Raw genomic sequence first — 13,419 nt, 5'->3', positions numbered from 1 at the left:
CGTTGATTAGGGCGTTAATTGCATTTAGGGGTGACTAATTTAATATTAATAGTGATTAGTTTAAGTAATTACGATTAGATTAATTAATCGTGGTTATATTAATTATGTTTAGTTTAATTAATCGTAATTTAATTACTTAATTGTAATTTATTTATTTTAATCATAATTTATTTAATTGTAATTATTTTAATTAACGTCGATTAATTTTTAATTAATTAAAGTTAGGCTAATTAATTGAGTTTAGTTTAATTAACTGTAATTAGCCTAATTAATCGCGATTAGCTTAATTAATCATGATTAGCTTAATTAATGACGGATTAGCCATTAAGTAGAATTTTATGCTTGTTTTTTGGATGAATTTACACTTGATTCCGATCATTTGAGCATGTAATGCCATGATATTTGATTGCCCATATAATGTATTTTAAATGCTATTTTTTTAAAGATGGTTTATTAGTAAGAAAATAGCAAACTTTGAGTGTCGTGTTTGGATGCCATATTTTTATGTGATAAAAGGGGTAATGATGTTTTTAAATGAAAGTATATAAAGTTTGATGGGTTGATTTTAAATACGTGACCACGTGTGGTTATTTTCCCGAAATTTTAAATGTAAAGGTTTTCTGAGGTTTGTTATTTAAGCTTGAACTCTTTTACACCGGGCTAATTGATTGAAGATAAAAATTGGCTTGAGTGTTGGCGTGCTTGTGTGGTTAGTTAATTGAACCCATCACCCAATGAGAGTTTGGGGACGATGCCCAATGTTTATCAAATGCCCGGCGGGGGTTCGGATGCCGAGTAGCGGTTGAGGCCAGACTGATGTTCCTTTATAAAATACCGTCTAGGCGGGGGTTCTAGACGATGCCATGCCCAATGGGGCGGGACGATGCCTGGTCATGCCGGAAGACCGCAAACTCGTGTGTTGACCGTGACTCAAGGGGTCGTAATAATCGGAACACGTGTGAATGATGATGATGCATTGCGCTTGATTATGGGGTAAAACTGTTAGGCATGGTATAGGACGTGCCAAAACGGGTTTTACCTTATAATCGGGACCCATGTCGATGCTTGGTGTATGGGATTTATGATGTGAATCGTTGCGGAAGGATCGTTCTACGAAGGCCCAGATGGTGCGAATTGCAAACCTCGACCTCCAATCAAACCTGTGATTGGCAACCTTCGTATGAACGTGACCTGTTGACGAACGCGTGTCAACCAACCAACGTTATAGACGCCACGAGCGAAAGAATTCGCTATCTCGCTCGATAAGTCAAATCGACCGCCAAAGAGAATCTTGATAAGGTCAAGTCCTCAAAAGAGCAGTAGAAGAAAACCTCTCAATTCTTGTTCTTAAAAATAAAATATATCTTTGTCCCCCAAAGAAATTCAGTTAGTCTTATATATATAGGCCTTCTAGCCGTCACACAAACCCTAAAACCAACCTAAAAAAACTAATGCGTCATATTCTAGAATATTCCTAAACAAGAAGAATATTCCTATTTGAATTGGTCAAATATTTGGTGACTAGATAATTAATTTACGCCAAGATTTCCAAGATTCTTCAAGATTTGATCCAAGGTCATCTCCACGCTAAAGATCACGAGAACCATGACACCAACAGCTTGCCTAAATTGCTTGGCCGCGCTCGAGTGATCGAACCAGTAGGAATAGATAATGGGTCCTTAGCACCTCCTCCTCGATATGGCTCGATATCCACATCATTCCCTCTCCCGTGCAAAAGATTTGCCCTCAAATCATCACTGGCATAAAAAAGAGTCAAGTCAGAAACATTAAATGTGGCACTAACGTCATACTTACCTGGAAGATCGAGCTTGTAAGCATTATTGTTAACTCTTTCCAAAACCATGAATGGTCCATCCCCTTACGGTAATAACTTAGAATGTCGCTGCTTAGGAAATCTCTCTTTGCGCATATGAACCTAAACACAATCTCCGGGTTCAAACACCACTTCCTTGCGCCCTTTGTTGGCTTGCCTTGCATATTGCTCAGTCTTGCACTCAATATTTGCGTGCGTCTTCTCGTGTAACATCCTGACAAATTCAGCTTTCTTCGCTCCATCTAAATCCACACGCTCATCAACAGGTAAAGGGGTTAAATCTAATGGAGTTAACAGATTAAAACCATAGACATCCTCAAATGGTGTAAATTTAGTAGCAGAATGCATGCTCCTATTATATGCAAATTCAACATGTGGCAGACAATCTTCCCAAGATTTTATGTTCTTTTTAATAATAGCATGCAACAATACCCCTAAAGTTCTATTAACTACCTCGGTTTGACCATCAGTCTATGGATGACAAGTAGTAGAAAATAACAACCGTGTCCCTAATTTTTTTCCACAATGTTTTCCAAAAGTAGCTAAGAAATTTAGAATCTCGATCTGAAACAATCGATCTAGGCATGCCATGCAAACGAACAACTTCCCTAAAGGACAAATCAGCAACATGAGATGCATCATCAGTTTTATGACAATGTATAAAATGAGCCATCTTTGAAAACCGATCAACAACCACATAAATGGAATCTCTACCATTCTTAGACCTAGGCAATCCTAACACAAAATCCATAGAAATATCATTCTAAGGATGCGTTGGAATAGGTAATGGTGTATACAAGCCATGCGGTTTAGTTGTAGACTTAGATTGCTTATAAGCAATGCATCTCTCACAGACACGTATGACATCTCTCTTCATATGTGGCCAATAAAAATGTTCATGCAGCACTTCATAAGTCTTATTAATGCCAAAATGCCCCATTAAACCACCACTATGCTTCCCGCACCAACAATTCACGCAAAGAACACTTAGGCAAACATAGTTTGTTTTCACGAAAAAGATAACCTTCATGCCTATAAAATTGATCAAATGTAGCGTGTTCACATGCTTCATACACTCTCCCAAAGTCATCATCATCAGTATATAAGCCCTTAATATGCTCAAAACCTAGACACTTTGCTTCTAAAATAGTTAGAATTGCATACCTTCGAGAAAGTGCATCGGCTACCACATTTTCCTTACCTTTCTTGTACTTGATCACATATGGAAAAGTCTCAATGAGCTCCATCCATTTGGCATGTCTTTTATTCAACTTTTGCTGCCCTTTCAAGTACTTCAAGGTCTCATGGTCGGTGTGGATCACAAACTCCTTTGGCCATAAATAATGTTGCCAAGTCTCCAAAGCTCGCACTAAAGCATACATCTCCTTATCATAGGTAGGATAATTCAATGTTGCTCCACTCAATTTTTCGCTGAAATAAGCTATGGGACACCCTCCTTGCATCAACACAGCTCCAATTCCTGTACCAGAAGCATCGCACTCTATCTCAAAAGTAGCACTGAAATTTGGCAAAGATAACAAATGAGCATTAGTCAACTTATCTTTTAAAAGATTAAATCTTTATCTTGCCCTTCTCCCCATGTGAAACCCATGTGCTTCTTGATAACCTCAGTTAAAGGTGTGGCAATGGTGCTGAAATTTCTCACAAATCATCGATAAAAACTCGCCAATCCATGAAAGCTACGCACCTCTCCTATGGTCTTAGGCATTGGCCATTCACGGATTGCTTTGACCTTTTCTTCATCAACTTGTATACCATCAGCACTAACAACAAATCCTAGAAATACTAATTTGTTGGTAACAAAAGAGCACTTCTTTAGATTAGCGTATAATTGCTCGACTCTTAAAACTTGCAAGACATTTCGCACATGCTCAATATGGTCATCAGGACTTCGGCTATAAATCAAGATGTCATCAAAATAGACAACCACAAATCGACCAATAAAAGCACGCAAAACATGATTCATAAGTCGCATAAACGTGCTCGGTGCATTAGTTAATCCAAATGGCATTACGACCACTCATATAATCCATACTTGGTCTTAAATGCAGTTTTCCATTCATCACCTTCTTTCATCCTAATTTGATGATAGCCACTTTTTAAATTGATCTTAGTGAAAATGCAAGAACCATGCAACTCATCCAACATGTCATCTAACCTAGGAATAGGATGTCGATACTTTACCGTAATATTATTGATTGCTCGGCAATCGACACACATTCGTCAAGTTCCATTTTTTTTGGCACCAACAAAACAGGGACGGTGCATGGGCTAAGACTCTCTCTCACATGCCCCCGTTCCAATAGTTCACTAACTTGCCGCTGAAGTTCCTTTGTCTCCTCAGGATTACTTCGATATGCGGGTCAACTAGGTAATGGCGCACCAGGAATCAAGTCAATTTGATGTTCTATGTCTTGAATCGATGGTATCCCTCCAGGAAGTTCATCAGGAAAGACATCTTCAAATTCCTACAATAAAAACACAATAGGACTAGGCAAACTTGGGTCAAGATCGTTAGTAGAAAACAAAACCTCCTTGTACACAAGTACAAGCATTGGTCGATCTAGAACTAAAGCTCTCCTCACTTCACTTGATTTTGCATAAAAATTATTTTGCCTCTTTTCTTTCCTCTCTTCTTTTCCCTCGATTTTACCACAATCTTTCTCTTGGCCTCTCATTTTCCTTGCGTCTCAGACACACCATGCAAGCGCTCGGATTTCTCACATTTTCTCTCTCTCTCGACTTCTCGTTGTAACTTTAACTGATCTTGATACACCTCACTAGGTGTCATTGGTACCAAGGTATAAGTCTTTTGATTCATCATCAATGAATAACGATTAGTATACCCATCATGATGTACTTTTCGATCATATTGCCATGGTCTTCCAAGTAAGATATGACCCGCTTGCATAGGTACAACATCACACTCTACCTCGTCCTTGTATCTCCCTATCTCAAATGGAATTCGAACTTGCTTCGATACTTTCACCTCACCACTATCATTTAACCATTGAAGTCTATAAGGCCTAGGGTGCTTTGTCGTCTTCAAACCCAACTTATCCACCATAATACAACTTGCCACATTCGTACAACTACCTCCATCAATTATCATACTACAGATCTTACCATTCACCACACATCTTGTATGAAACAAATTATCTCTTTGTTGGTGATGCTCCTCCTCATTTACTTGCACACTCAGAGAACGCCTAACCACCAATAAGTCTCCTTTTATAGCCACTTCACCATCACTACAATCCTCCAATGGCGGCATCTCATCATCCTCTTCTTCCCTTTCACTTTCGGACTCAATAACACCATGTCCAGTCATGATCATCACTCTCTTATTAGGGCATTGATTCGCCATATGACCCCTGCCCAAACACTTAAAACATTTAATCTCACGAGTTCTAGTGTTAGGGTATTCAGTTTTACTGAAGCCAGTTCGTTCCAACTTTACCGTCCCTCTCCTTCTCCTTTGAGGTTTCGGTTTTGGTGTTGTTTCCTCTCCAATTTGGCTTCTCATCCCTTTTTCCAATTGGATCTCCAATTCTGATTTGAATCTCCTCCACTCTTGTGATTTCGATCCAACTTCAATTGCCGCTCAACTTTGATAGCTTTGTCCACCAATTCCTCCAATTCAGCATAGTGTTGTAGCTCCACCACCCTTGCTATGTCTCGACTCAAACCACTCAAAAATTGTGACCTCACGATCCTCCACCACATTAGCACGGATCATGGCAATCTCCATCTCCTTGTGATACTCTTCCATGCTTTTATTGCCTTGTGTGAGATTTTGTAACTTTTGAAACAAATCTCAGTGGTAATGACTAGGTACAAAACGCCTTCTCATCACCGCTTTCATCTCATCTCACGTCTCTATCGGTCTTTCACCATTGTGCCTCCTACTAGTCACAAGTTGATCCCACCAAATTATAGCATAATCAGTAAATTCAACAGCTGCAATTTTTACCTTTTTGATCTCGGAGTATCGTTGGCAATCAAATACCATCTCCATGCGTTTCTCCCATTCTAGATATGCATTGGGATCATTCTTCCCTTGGAAAGAAGGAATCTTCATCTTGATATTGCCAAGTTCATTATCTTCTCGGTATCTAAACCCTCGAGCTCCATTCCACCTTCCAAATCGAGCATCTCGATCATCCTCCATGTCGGCCTCATCATCATCATAATGCCGTTGCCTTCTATGTCGTGTTCTAGAGGTGTCACGCTGATGTTGTGGCCTTCCCCGGGGTAGCTCTCGGTCACCATCAACCCTCATGTCATTCCCCATCATTCGGCCACTAAGCTCCTCCACTACGGCCTTCAATTGCTGGATGCTTTCCACGAGCGCTTCATCCCTTCGTATGGAGCCAACCTCCTTTTGATTCACACTTTATTTGTGCGACATATTTTAGACCTGCAAGTAAACGTTAGTCACCAAAATCCTCACCAATCACTCCCTCATGTGTTTCTCTCAAAGTGTTTGTCACTCCCCTCGTGTTTAACTTAAGTTTAGGCTTTTTTTCACCCTCAATTAAGCTTACACTCTCTTGCCTTTTTCCTCTCGTATTCTCTTTTCACAAGCTCTTTATCGGACTCAAAACCTGTCTCTCAACCCTCTCACGACAATCAATCGAACTAATCAAACAAGATTATATCACTATTGATTTTGATTCAGCAAGTAACAATTTCAAACCAACAAGTACAACCTTCGAAATTCCAATTGAAACGCAAATCACTACTGATTTTGTTTCAATTCGGTCTACTAACAAACGAGTCGCCTTCTTGATTTTTTTTTGTTCGGCTAATTTTTTTTTTGCCGAAGCTGTTTTTTTTTTCTCTTGCGCACTTTTTTTTTGTGTGCGTTTTCTTTCTCTTCTTTTTTTCTTTTTTTTTTTGACGAACTCAGATACAATTTAAGATGCTAGAAAAGAAAATTTAAAACTAATAGCAAACAACTACGTATGGAAGTACAAAAGCAATCGAATCTCTAAATTAGCTAGAACCGAAACCCTAGCTCAATAAATCTCAAATTTTGAATATCAACAGAAAATTAAAGATAAATAGACCTTGTAGAAGCAAGCTCTGATACCAAACTAATGTAAATCGTTGCGGAAGGATCGTTCTACAAAGGCCTAGATGGTGCGAATTGCAAACATCGACCTCCAATCAAACCTGTGATTGGCAACCTCAGTATGAACGTGACCTGTTGACGAACGCGTGTCAACCAACCAACATTATAGACGCCACGAGCGAAAGAATTCGCTATCTCGCTCGATAAGTCAAATCGACCGCCAAAGAGAATCTTGATAAGGTCAAGTCCTCAAAAGAGCAGTAGAAGAAAACCTCTCAATTCTTGTTCTTAAAAATAAAATATATCTTTGTCCCCCAAAGAAATTCAGTCAGTCTTATATATATAGGCCTTCTAGCCGCCACACAAACCCTAAAACCAACCCTAAAAAAAACTAATGCGTCATATTCTAGAATATTCCTAAACAAGAAGAATATTCCTATTTGACTTGGTCAAATATTTGGTGACCAGATAATTAAATTGCCAAGATTTACAAGATTCTTCAAGATTTGATCCAAGGTCATCTCTACGCCGAAGATCATGAACCATGACACCAACAGCTTGCCTAAATTGCTTGGCCCGCGCTCGAGTGATCGAACCAGTAGGAATAGATAATGGGTCCTTAGCACCTCCTCCTCGATATGGCTCGATGTCCACATCAATTTATGTGTTCTAATTATTGATTATACTTATTGTCACGCCCCGATCCTCGAGCACGTGCCCATCTCTCAGTGGTTGATTAAATTTGCAACGTCCCAAGATGCGTCGCCGACCCATTCATTTTAATGCGCATGCAAAAGTAAATAATTAAATCTCCAGACAATAGAGAGATGTGATAGAAAAGAAGGGCCACAAAATCACAAACCACAACACACTTTTATACAAACAAACTAGTCATATATACAAGTCTAGTCTATATAAACAAGTCTACAAAAGTAGAGGGGGGTGTAACAAACAACACAACCAAAACCACTAGTCCTCTAAGCGTTCGAATCTTCCACAGTAGGCTCCAGGGTCTTTGGCTTCGGGGAACTAGGGTCTACCACATAACTTAGAGAGTCAGCCGTACTCTCACCAAAAGCTATCTCCATCACTGACATAAGGATCTCAGATTTCGGCAGGGGACCCTCCTTGGGTCCATCTCGCTCATAACGATACCACGACATTAATTGATTGGGCACCCTTCAGGGTAGACCCGCATCAACCCACATAGTGGACTTTACGAGTTCGTAGACTCAGGCTCCTTGGTTCCCTGGGAGAGGGATCTGAGAGACCTGTTCGGTGATCTTCTCCGGCTGTCCAAAACGCTCGGGAGGCCCTGCTAGCTAAGGACTTGAAAATGTTAGCCCACGATGGGGTGAGACAATGTCTTAGCAAGTTCACCCCTTAAGCTCGACTAGGAATGAAATATGCCCAAAGGCTACCTATGCACGCATAAGACAGAGGACTTACATTTGCCTCAGATCCTTCCTGCATGTGAATAAAATTCATATAATCATCCAATCATTTCAATTTAGATCAAACATCGACCAGTCGACTCACTCGACTCCATACCATCGATACCATCCACACAATTCGATCGATTCAAGCATTGTTCACCTTAAGTTGATAATAGATATATAATAATATGCTCACTAAAGCTGTGCGATACTTATAATATACTCACCAAAGCTGTGCGATACTTATAATGTGCTCACCAACTAACCATTTCACTGTTCTCAAAGTACCCAGTAAAAATAACTGTGTATGGGTACACGGTAGGCTTGAGCCAAAAATATCATATCTTTAATTTATAAAATCCCACTAATTATATAGTATATAAAAACATTTTCGGCATTATAAACCGACGCCCAGTAATTTTCTACTTAAATACTGAAATTATAGAATTTTGGGATAAATACCCAAAATTGCAATTAACACTCAAATTGCACAATCTAGCACTCAAATAAACAAACCAATCACACCAATGTAATCAGTACGAAATTCCAGTCACCGGTTATCCTGGTCTAATTTTCGAAAAATAATAAATAATTAAATAGTTACCAATAAATACCAAAAAGAGCAACTTATGCCGAAAAAACCTAATTAAATACCAACACTGGCCCAGAAAATTTCCAAACCTATCTAGATAAATAATACAACCTATCTAATTGCTAATTATGCTACTCTAACCACCTAACATGCATAAACGAGTAATTAAATCATTAATCCGTTCTAACCAACCACCTAATTTAAGCTTAACCTAAACTAATCAATCCTTAAGCATCATTAACTCCCTAAGCAAAGATTAGTGAGTAAACTCATTGGTTTAACGATCCAATGAGACCACGGCGACGGCGAGGCGAAGACGGGCGACAAACTTTGAAGCGGCGACACCTTTCGAGGCCCGGAAGGTGTCCAAAGTGGGCTAAACAGTACACAGTTAGCCAAGGGGGTTCTATTCTGCTTTGGGCCAAGCAAGGGTGGACCAGTAGTTGGCTTGGCGTGAAACAACAAGGATGGGACAACGACGACCAGGCAGGTGGAGGCGGCTGCCGAACGGCGGCAAGCTGAGCTCCAGTGACCTCCACAACGGCTAGGGGACACGGGGGATGGTGGCTGAGTGTGACAAGAGGCGAGATGGCATGGCTAGACTCGCGGACAAGCGTGCAACAACGACGGGCAAACCAGCAGCTCGTGTGCGTGCGAGCGCGACTCCGGGGCTTCGGCAGGTTGCTTGACAGCTAGGGGGCAACCGGCTTCCTTCTCTACAACTTCTTGAGCTCCAAAAGGGTTGAAAATAGAGAAAGCAAATGTAAAGGAAGAAGAAGGGGAGAGCCAAGCTTGGATGGTCCCTCCATGCTCCTTCTTATCCCCTTTGTCTCCTTGAAGAGGCCCCACATAGATGGGCTGGCTTCCTCAGCAAATTTTCAGCCACAAAGCTTCCTTTAGAAGCTATTGAAGTGGTCCAAAGGTTGAGGGATCAAGGGGCTACGAATTTTGGAGAATTTTCCCCCAAATCCTCTTCAATTCTCTCTTGAATTGATTCAATTCGGCCCTCAAAAATCCAACTAAGGTAACCACGATCAAATTGATATTTTTCATCGCCAATAGAACCAACTTGCATCCCAATTACACAAGCAAAAATGGTCCCCTGAATTTTCCGGACAAAAACAGCCTCACTTTGAATTTTCACCAAAAATCTCGGTTTGCAGAAAAATCTTCGAAAGATGAGTCGACATTCCTAAAATGACTTGTGACATGACAAAACTTTCAATTTCTGAAATCGGATTCAAATTCGCGGTTAATTTCAATCTGGCGCGATTTTAGTGTGACGTAGCCAACCAGGTAGCTTTCAGAAATTTTTAATGCAATTGACCCGTGGCTAATTATTTTCAAGCCACAACATGTATCTTCAACACATTGGCAACTCTCGGTGGTCGTGAAAATCTCAAGGTTTCAAATGCAGACACATGGTACCAAAAAAAAAAAAATCAATCTAGTGCCGATCGACGAGAATTTTGCAATTTAGTGGAATCACCCACGTTTAGTCACATATATTAGTCTAACGGACCTATCTCTAATCCTCGATCACTTTTTAACTGTGTCGTAATGATCTTCGCAGATGAACACGGTCGAGTAGTCGATTCCAGGTCGAATTCTCAAATCTATTGCATTAAAATCCCTTAATGGCTTTCCCAGATAGTCTAATTATCTCATGAGTGATCAGCTCAGAAAATAACACTATAAGCACGTCGATGAAAGGCCCGACTTATTCAATTGAAACCATGACTGAAATTTCAGGATATCACACTTATTGTATCGATAATGGCATATATGATGTATTAATATGTAGGGGTGTGCTAAGACAAGGTAAGATTGGATGACGTTGCATGATGAGGCTGCCTTCGTATGAATTTGCATCCTAATCGAGGTTTAAGAAGTTGACTCGCTGAGATTTTATCTCACCCCGTTGTTGTTAACCATTTTTAGGGTTGTGACGTGGAGATCTACTAAGTGCGGATGTGGTGGGTGCGAAATGCAACACTTTTTAGCTGGCCCTGCCGTTAGTGAAGTTTAGGTTAACCTAATCCTTGAGATTTTTTGAGAGGGTCGATAGGAAGTGGTTGTAGAAACGCTTGTAATTATCAAACTTCCTAGAAGTAACAGTGGATAAATAAATATGTTGTTTTTGGCAATATTTGTTGTGTTTTACTATCCTTGATTTGTTGGTTGACTAAGTGTTTATTTAATTCGCTTCCGCATGCGTTTAATTGAAAGATAAAAAGAATGGGTCGGCGATGCGTCCTAAGATGTCGCATTTTTAATCAACCACCAAGGGATATTCGAACGCTCGGGGTTCAGGGCGTGACGAGTATCGGGTCCACGCCTGCCTAGGAAGCGACCGGTTGCAATCGAATTTTGTTGGATCGGTCATGGCCATAGCTACCCTTGTTTTGGAAGTATTTGAGCATGTAGAAAAGAGATTCTCTGAAGACTAAATATTTTATTTTGACCAAAGAAAAAAAGAAGACTAAATATTTTATAATAGAAAATCACCACAGGAAATGAAAATGTTGCATTGAAGGGGACAAACTGAAGTAATTTATTATTTACATCCTCTCCAAATCACTCTCTCTCTCTCTCTCTCATAGTGGAAGTATTCGAAAAAGTTAAGAAAAGGCCTATCCAACGACTAAATAATTTCTAAATAAATCAAATTTTATTTCCCTCGAAAGAACGCCATGATGTGCCTGTCATCAACTATCAATTACACATTGAAGGGATAAAAGAAAATTCAAAGAAACAAGTCAAAGCACATGATGATACCCTAGAGTTTTTTTTTTTTTAGCAGAATGATACCCTAGAGTTTGGATTCATACCAATAATGCTATTAGACAATTATTATGTTTCCCTTTCCCACTTCTTAATTTATTTATTGAGCTAATCAAATCCTCACGTGGGAATGCCTAGAAGAGAGAATTCCCCATCTTTTTTCTTGGTTGAAGAGTGATTTTACTTCATTACTCAAAAGAGTTCAAAGGGCCCATGAAGGGGGCATCCAAACGTGGTAAAGTTCAAAGAGTTTGGGTCTTCGCAGCCCGATCAACAACCGAATTAGACATCCTGCGGAGATGGGCTAAAAGAACCTGCGGGTGGGCTGAAGGAGCTTCAAACCATCCTTGATAAGTGGACACTTTTTTTCATTTGAAGTAATCCACTTCCCGAGTTATCAAAACACTTACCAAATCAAACCTATATAACTTAAGATAGATTGGGTTGAACTGGATATGGCTATTGGAGATGAAAGTGAGAGCTTCCAATAGAGCTAGGGTTCTCACTTGTGCCGCGGACAAAGCCTTGACTAATTTTGTGAAAAGGGACTAGAAAATGGGTGTGGTCATGGCAGATACATATAGAGACGAGCGGTTCTAGGTTTCTTACAAGTTCCACCTAGAACATACTCTCAGGTACAAATTCCTCATTTTTTTTTGGGAACTTGAAACCTGCCCGTCGGAGCCTAGAACCTGGACCGTGACCCTCCTGTGCCTCCGGCCGCATGTAATGCCATACCATTGACAAAACCCAATGCTATTGTTCCAGGAGTTGAGCATGCCAAAAGGATCTCCAATTATGCCAGCCTTAAATGCGAGGTGTGTGAGTTTGTCTGTTTCATTGGTGGTAGGAGAGACTTGGTGAAAGCACAAGGCAAGAGCAATACAAAGAAGTAAGGGGCATGATGGAAACTCTCCAAAACTAATGCTCACAAGTTTCATGACTTGAAGCCCTAGGAAGCAGGTAGATTTGGGAAACAAAGGTCAAGATGAGTGCTACTGGAAACTATGAAGAGCTTTATAAGAGTGGGGTGTCAATTTTGATTTTTTTTTTTATAAGAAGATGTTGATTCTTCTTGTATTTTTTCCAGAACAGCTTTTGAAGTGCTTTTCTTCTTCTTCTTCTTCTTTTGACTCAGTAGCCATTGAAGCACTTTTCTTCTTTTTGAAGGGCTTTTCTACCTCTCGAGAAGACTTTGCTTGGCAATCTGCGCGTGTTGTGCGGGCTAGAGTGAATGGAAGAAGGGAATATGAAAATTGACTTTGGTTGGAGACTATGGACTTGGCAATTGGAGGCAACTTAAACGAAGGTGAGAAATAGACTGGGAGTTTGAGGGCCAATTTCTTTTTCTGATATGTGATGGGTAAGCTTTTTACTTGGCTTGGTTTTCTCATTGAGAATGAAGACTTTGCAAGATGATCTTGAAAATGTAAATTCTTTGTATAGGGAATGAAAATTCTTCCCATTAAAATGGCACTAGAGGCACATCTTTTTTTCCTTTTTCCTTTTTATTTTAAATAATTTTAACGTTAGCTACTCACCTTGAAATCTAAACTCACTTCATCCATTCTCATTTTTATTTTAGGAACAAACTAGATAGTATAGTCAATGAATATTGCCCATTTAATACTTTTGGACAATAATTGGTTTCAATAGAATCGCTTGAAAGGAAAAT

The 13,419-nt window shown here is 39.8% G+C and overlaps 1 long non-coding RNA gene across 1 annotated transcript in view; it reads right to left on the bottom strand.

The window, feature by feature from the left end:
* Positions 1-13,419, bottom strand: part of LOC120294688 — a 35,151-nt gene that overhangs the window by 2,339 nt on the left and 19,393 nt on the right. The window lies entirely within an intron of this gene.

The sequence above is a fragment of the Eucalyptus grandis genome, chromosome 6 (assembly GCF_016545825.1).
Source record: "Eucalyptus grandis isolate ANBG69807.140 chromosome 6, ASM1654582v1, whole genome shotgun sequence".
In the NCBI taxonomy this organism is placed as follows: Eukaryota; Viridiplantae; Streptophyta; class Magnoliopsida; order Myrtales; family Myrtaceae; genus Eucalyptus; species Eucalyptus grandis.
The sequence above is the reverse complement of the archived record's forward strand: the minus strand, read 5'-3'. Positions and strand labels throughout refer to the sequence as shown.